Raw genomic sequence first — 6,706 nt, 5'->3', positions numbered from 1 at the left:
TGTGAAGGCTGTTCTCTCCTTGGAAGAGCCAGCTAAAACAGTGTTAAAATCTAAAGCACCTGTGTTTAAACGAACAAAATCAGTGAAAACTGAATTTCCAGCGTCAGATGAACTGACGAAAATGATGGATGAGTCTTGGGCGACGCCCAGTAAGAAATATAAGATTCCGAAAAGATGGAATTCATATTATCCATTTCCAGCTGCGGATTGTTTGAAAAGAGAAGTCACTCCAAAAGTAGATGCACATCTTCTGCGACTTGTGCATAAATCTGCTTTACCACTGTCATCTACCTCACTAAATGATGTCGCAGACAGAAGGATAGATAGCTTTTTGAAAAACGTATTTTCTCTAGTAGGAGCAGTGGTAAGACCTGCTTTGGCTTCGGCCTGGATAGCAAACGCAATGGGCGAATGGATAGAGGAACTAGAAAATTATATCTCTTCTCCTACTTCGGAGCAAGAGTACCTTTCAAGCCGTTTAAGACAATCTGCCCAATACTTGGAAGAAGCAGCAATTGATATGGGTACAGTTGCTTCTAAAGCTTCAGCCTTGACAGTAGCCACTCGCAGAGCAGTTTGGCTACGTACCTGAAAAGCAGATGCGGAATCCAAAAAATAATTGGAAGCATTGCCTTTAATGGGTAATATACTGTTTGGGAAACTATTATCTGATATCCTAGAATCAGAGTCTGAGTCAAAGAAGGTCAGATTTCCGGCTACTTATAACCCTAAGTCCAAGGGTTCAAAGTTTCGCTCATTTCGTTGGCAAAGCAAAGCGAAAGCCAAAGAGGAGTCTAAGCAACCCCAGTTCAAAACTAGGGGTAGGAAGCAGTGGGCTAGCAAAAAGTCAGCTTCCAAGCCTGAACAGAAACCATCAGCCTGAAGAGAGGGGCCTCCGCCTGGAGGATTCCAGGGTTGGGCGCCGACTCCTTCATTTTGCACACATATGGCAACAGTCAACAACAGATGCTTAGGTGCAGAAGGTGGTATCTCAGGGGTATGGGTTCCCATTCAGGAGGCAGTTTCCTCAAAGATTTTTTTGCACCAGCCCGTCTTGTATAGAGTCGAAGGCCAATGCCCTGCAAGAAGCAGTCCGAAAATTACTGCAGTCAGGTGTGATTGTCCCAGTACCTCCATCACAAAGGGGACAGGGGTTTTACTCCAATCTGTTTCTGATCCAGAAACCAAATGGGTCAAATGGACCAATTCTTAATCTAAAAATGTTGAACAAATACATTTGGATCCCGAAGTTCCACATGGAGACGTTACGCTCCATAATGTTGGCCATGGAACCGGGAGATTACATGGATGTATGGGATGCTTACCTACATGTGCCTATAGCACTGTCTCATCAGTGTTACCTCAGGTTTGCCATCCTTTAGGAACATTTTCAGTTCCAAGCTTTGCCCTTCGGGCTAGCAACAGCACCCAGGGTGTTTACCAAGATCATGGTGGTTATGGCAGTTTGTCTGCGCAAACAGGGGATAAGAATATTCCCATACCTCAACGACCTGTTAATCTTAGCACAATCGCAAGATTTACTGCTGAGCCATCTTCAACAGACAATAGTTTGTTTACAGAGACACGGGTGGCTCATAAATTGGGAAAAGTCGTCTCTGAATCCGTCACAGCGGATGGTTCATTTGGGGGCCATATTGGATTCAGACCTACAGAAAGTTCTCTTACCAGAGAAAAAGATAGTCAAGGTGCAGTTCATGGCTCAGGAAGCGTTGTATACCCAGACAATGTCAGTCTATGCAGCAATGCGACTGTTGAGTCTGATGGTATCAACCTTCGACATGGTGGAATTTGCGCAATTCCACTCCAGACCATTGCAGCACCTTATTCTGACCAAATGGAATGGAAATCATCAGACAATAAAAAAGCAGATGATAAAGTTTCCAGTAAACGTAAAAAGGTCTCTAGCGTGGTGGCTACAGACAGACCATTTAAACAAGGGGAGACCCTTTTGGATAAAAGAATGGCAAGTCCTGACAACAGATGCCAGCCTGCAAGGCTGGGTTGCGGTACTCGGAAGACTTTGGTTTCAGGGAAAATGGACCTCAAGGGAAAGTCGCCTGCCGATAAATCTGTTGGAAATAAGGGCCATTTACTTAGCTCTAGTTCAGTCAAAGGACAATCTGCAAGGAAGACCGGTCCAGATTCGCTCAGACAATGCGACAGCAGTAGCGTACCTCAATCATCAAGGAGGAACTCACAGCAGGAGACTGATGGAGGAGGTAACTCCCATTCTAAGATGGGCAGAACTCCATCTCCCAGCATTGTCAGGACAGTCTGCAAGGAAGACCGGTCCAGATTCGCTCAGACAATGCGACAGCAGTAGCGTGCCTCAATCATCAAGGAGGAACTCACAGCAGGAGACTGATGGAGGAGGTAACTCCCATTCTAAGATGGGCAGAACTCCATCTCCCAGCATTGTCAGCAGTGTTTGTCCCAGGTGTTCTGAACTGGGAAGCGGATTTTCTCAGTCGACACACCATTCAGGAAACCGAATGGGCATTACACCCAGAAGTGTTTCAGACACTAGTGAACAGATGGGGTCTACCAGAGATAGACCTCATGGCGTCTCGTCTAAACAACAAAGTTCCAAGGTACGGATCGAGAACAAGGGACCCGGGAGCGGTCCTGACAGACGCACTGTCAGTAGAATGGAAATTTCATCTGGCGTATCTGTTCCCTCCAATATCTCTGTTACCCAGAGTAGTGAGAAAAATAAAGCAAGCAAAGGGAGCAATAATTCTAATAGCTCCAGCTTGGCCAAGAAGGCATTGGTACATAGATCTGTTAAGAATGTCCGTGGAAGCACCGATACTGCTCCCTCAACGTCCAGATCTGCTAATGCAGGGTCCTTGTTGCCACAGTCATCTGGATCGCCTGTCTTTGACGGCGTGGCTGTTGAAACCTCTATCTTAGAAGCGAGAGGATTTTCGAAACAAGTAATCCAAACTATGCTTAGAGCAAGAAAGCCTTCTTCAGCTCGTGTGTATCATAGAATATGGCAAGCCTATATTCATTGGTGTACTGGAAAAAATTTGAATCCAAGATCTTTTAAAGTATCCAGGATTTTGGATTTCCTTCAAGCAGGATTAGATAAAGGTTTGAAAATTGATTCCTTGAGAGTTCAAGTATCAGCATTAACTGTATGGTTTCAGCAAAAGATTGTTGATTTACAGGATGTACGTACTTTCTTTCAGGGAGTTGTACATATTCAACCTCCATTTGTTCCTCCTGCAGCTCCTTGGGATTTGAATTTAGTTCTTAAATTCCTCCAGGGTCCTCCGTTTGAACCGCTTAAGAGAGCAGATCTTAAATGGTTAACGGCTAAAGTGCTTTTTCTACTGGCAATGGCGTCAGCCAGAAGAGTGTCAGACTTAGGAGCATTATCGTGTAAGTCTCCTTTCCTAAGTTTTTTTTCCAGACAGAGCAGTTCTCAGAACGAGATCTGGTTATCTTCCAAAGGTGGTTTCAAAGTTTCACCTGAATGAAGAGATTGTAGTCCCAGCTTTTCAGGTACCGGGACTATCTGCGGGAGAAGCGTCGCTGGACGTAGTCCGAGCTTTAAGAATCTACATAGATCGTACTAGTGCCATCAGGAAAACAGATTCTCTCTTCATCCTCTATGGATTCCATAGAAGAGGATGGCCTGCTAGTAAACAGACGCTGGCGAGATGGCTCCGAATGGTAATATCAGAAGCTTATTCTCATGCAGATCTCCCTACTCCGGCTAATGTCTCTGCACACTCTACATGTAAGGTAGGTCCTTCATGGGCAGCACAACAGGGTGCTTCAGCAGAACAGATATGTAAGGCACCCACATGGTCTTCCATAAACACATACATCAGACATTATGCCTTGGATACTTTTGCCTCTCATGACGCAGACTTCGGGCGAAAGGTCCTCCTGTGTAATCAGGAGCGTCCCCACCACTAAAATTGGCTTTGGGAATCCCAATGTTATCCTGTGGATAATTCTGTGGACCCAGCCAGAGAAATAGACGTTATGGTAAGAACTTACCGTTGATAACGTGATTTCTCTTATGTCCACAGGTATCCACAGGGATCCCACCCTGACGCACCTGATTTGAGGATCTAGACAATCACTAAACCTCTTCCTTCTTGTATGGAAGGGTGTGCATGTGTGTTCTTATCACCTAAACAGGTCTCTACCTGATGCTCCTGCCTAAATCGCTGTGGAAAGAACTGATCTGACTGAGTCAGTGGGCGGGACTATGTGGTGAGGCCCCGATGCATCCTGGGAGGCCAGAAAGCTCGTGACCGTGTTGGTGCCATTTCCGCTGTCGCTCAACCATATCCCAATGTTATCCTGTGGATACCTGTGGACATAAGAGAAATCACGTTATCAACGGTAAGTTCTTACCATAACGTCTATTTATGCTGCAGCAAAGGAAAAGCTATTCTAATGTCTCATCAAATCCTTTTATATTAATTGTTTAGAGTGCAAGCTCATATGGAAACAAAGACATCCAACTTTAGCCAAGATTAGCTAAATTTCATTAATTTTATCAAATTGCATCGTCCAATGTAATATTATTATGTTGAACCCAAGGGCAGCCTGTAAGAATTTTGGGATCTTGTGTCCCTCTCAATGTAGTCTTGAAGCCCCTGTAGAAGTATCTGCAGCCACCACTGTGTCCAAAGGTGTCCATTGTAGCATTACTCCACCCCAGTAGCAATGAGGCACCACTCCTCCACCCTTCAGTGGCATAACGAGCTGCAAGTCCTACATTATACAATATACAGTTCATTTATGCCCCTTTCACATTGCAAAAAAAAAAAAAAGTATCGACCTGGCCGACACAGGTCACTGTGCAGTGTGAAAGGGGCCTTGGAGAATTCCCGGGTCGCCTGACCTGGTACTTCAACCCGGGTTATAAAAAGGGTTATTCCCGGGTTGAATACCGGGTGAGGGGCAGTGTGAACAGGATCCCAGGTCATTGCGACTCGGGACCCGTTTACTACATAGGGAGAGGTGGCGTGGAGAAAGAGCTCATCTCCAGATGCCGCCTCCGCCCCCCCCTCCCCCCACCGCTATGGCAACTGGCCCGGCATATTGCCGGGTCGGGAAGCCAGCGCTTAGGCTCCAATGCCGGATCCCACCCGGGAGGACACGTTTCCAATTCCTGGGCGGGATCCAGAGCATTGGAGATGTGAAAGGGGCTATATATAAAAGATAAGTGCATTAGAGTAGAATTGTTTTCTGCTACTAAAGTTATTTGGCAATGAGAGAACTTGGAAATGTTGCATAGTGGTGATTAACTCATGTCTGCCTACATACTGTAATCTCTACCATGAACCTACAGCTCCATTTATTTCTGCATGGTAGCCCCATGACGGCTGTGCGATACAAGATCTACATGCATTAGGTCTATAGTCATTACGTCGACCCCATAGGGTAGACAGACAAAAGGTCAAAAATGACAAAAGGTTAACACTAGGGGGGCCATTCCCGGGCCACTTTTTCAATCCTGGGTATCAGGACTGAAAAATGGTCAATCCCGGGAAAGTACTGTCAGATAGGGTTGGCGTTACTACAATGCTTGAGCTTGGAGACTGTCCCAAAGCCTGGATATGGTCTATTTATTTATTTGTTTATTTATGTATTCATTGTGGAAGAGAGGTAAAAGGATGAAGATGCTGCTGTTTCTGATGTAAAATAATGACATGCATCTAATTTTGCAAAAAGTGTTTTTTTTACAAGTAATTACAAAATACTTCTATTGACGTAACGTTTTATTTGTAACTCTACTGTTGATTATACAACCTCAATGCAAATTTCTTGTGTGTAATGAGGCAGAAGAACGTGAATAGCTTCTTGACCGCATCTCATTGCCTTTTTAGTGCACTCCCATTAAGATAAATCTCAGTTTTCAGCTGCATTGGTGCTAGCCAGACACAAAGTAACGGGACAAGACAAGAAAAGCAGCACAACACATGTTATTACAGTTTGAGTATGTTATATCCAAAATGCTTGGGACCAGAAGTATTTTGGATATCGGATTTGTCCGTTTTTTTGAATAATTGCATACCATAATGAGATATCATGGCGATGGGACCCAAGTCTAAGCACAGAATGCATTTATGTTACATATACACCTTATACACACAGCCTAAAGGTAATTTAATATAATACTTTTAATAACTTTGTGTATTAAACAAAGTTTGTGTACATTGAGCCTTCAGAAAACATAGGTTTCACTATCTCACTCAAAAAATTACGTATTTCGTAATAATACGTATTTCGGAATATTTGGATATGGGATACTCAATCTGTATTTATTTATTTATTAACAGTTTCTTATATAGCGCAGAAAATTCCGTTGCGCTTTACAATTGGAAACAACAGTGATAAAACAAATCTGGGTAATAACAGACAGTCATAGAGGTAGGAAGGGATGGCTTTGCATGCTTACAATCTATAGGGAGGTAGGCATTGATACACAAGGATATAAGGGTTATCTATTGCATAATGGTCCACCAGATTGCAAAGGTTCTTGGTGGGCTGGATGATATGGTCACATCAGTGTTGGCCTGGGGTCAGGAGGAAGTGAAGACAGAAAATATGTGAGGACATGAGTGTACTGTACAGTGGGGATGTGATTGGATAGGATAGCTTATGAAGGTTATATGGGTGGTTCTGGAATGTAATAAACAGTAAAACAAGTAAT

Source organism: Pseudophryne corroboree, chromosome 1 (genome assembly GCF_028390025.1).
Source record: "Pseudophryne corroboree isolate aPseCor3 chromosome 1, aPseCor3.hap2, whole genome shotgun sequence".
Classification (NCBI taxonomy): domain Eukaryota; kingdom Metazoa; phylum Chordata; class Amphibia; order Anura; family Myobatrachidae; genus Pseudophryne; species Pseudophryne corroboree.
This window is presented reverse-complemented; position numbering follows the sequence as displayed.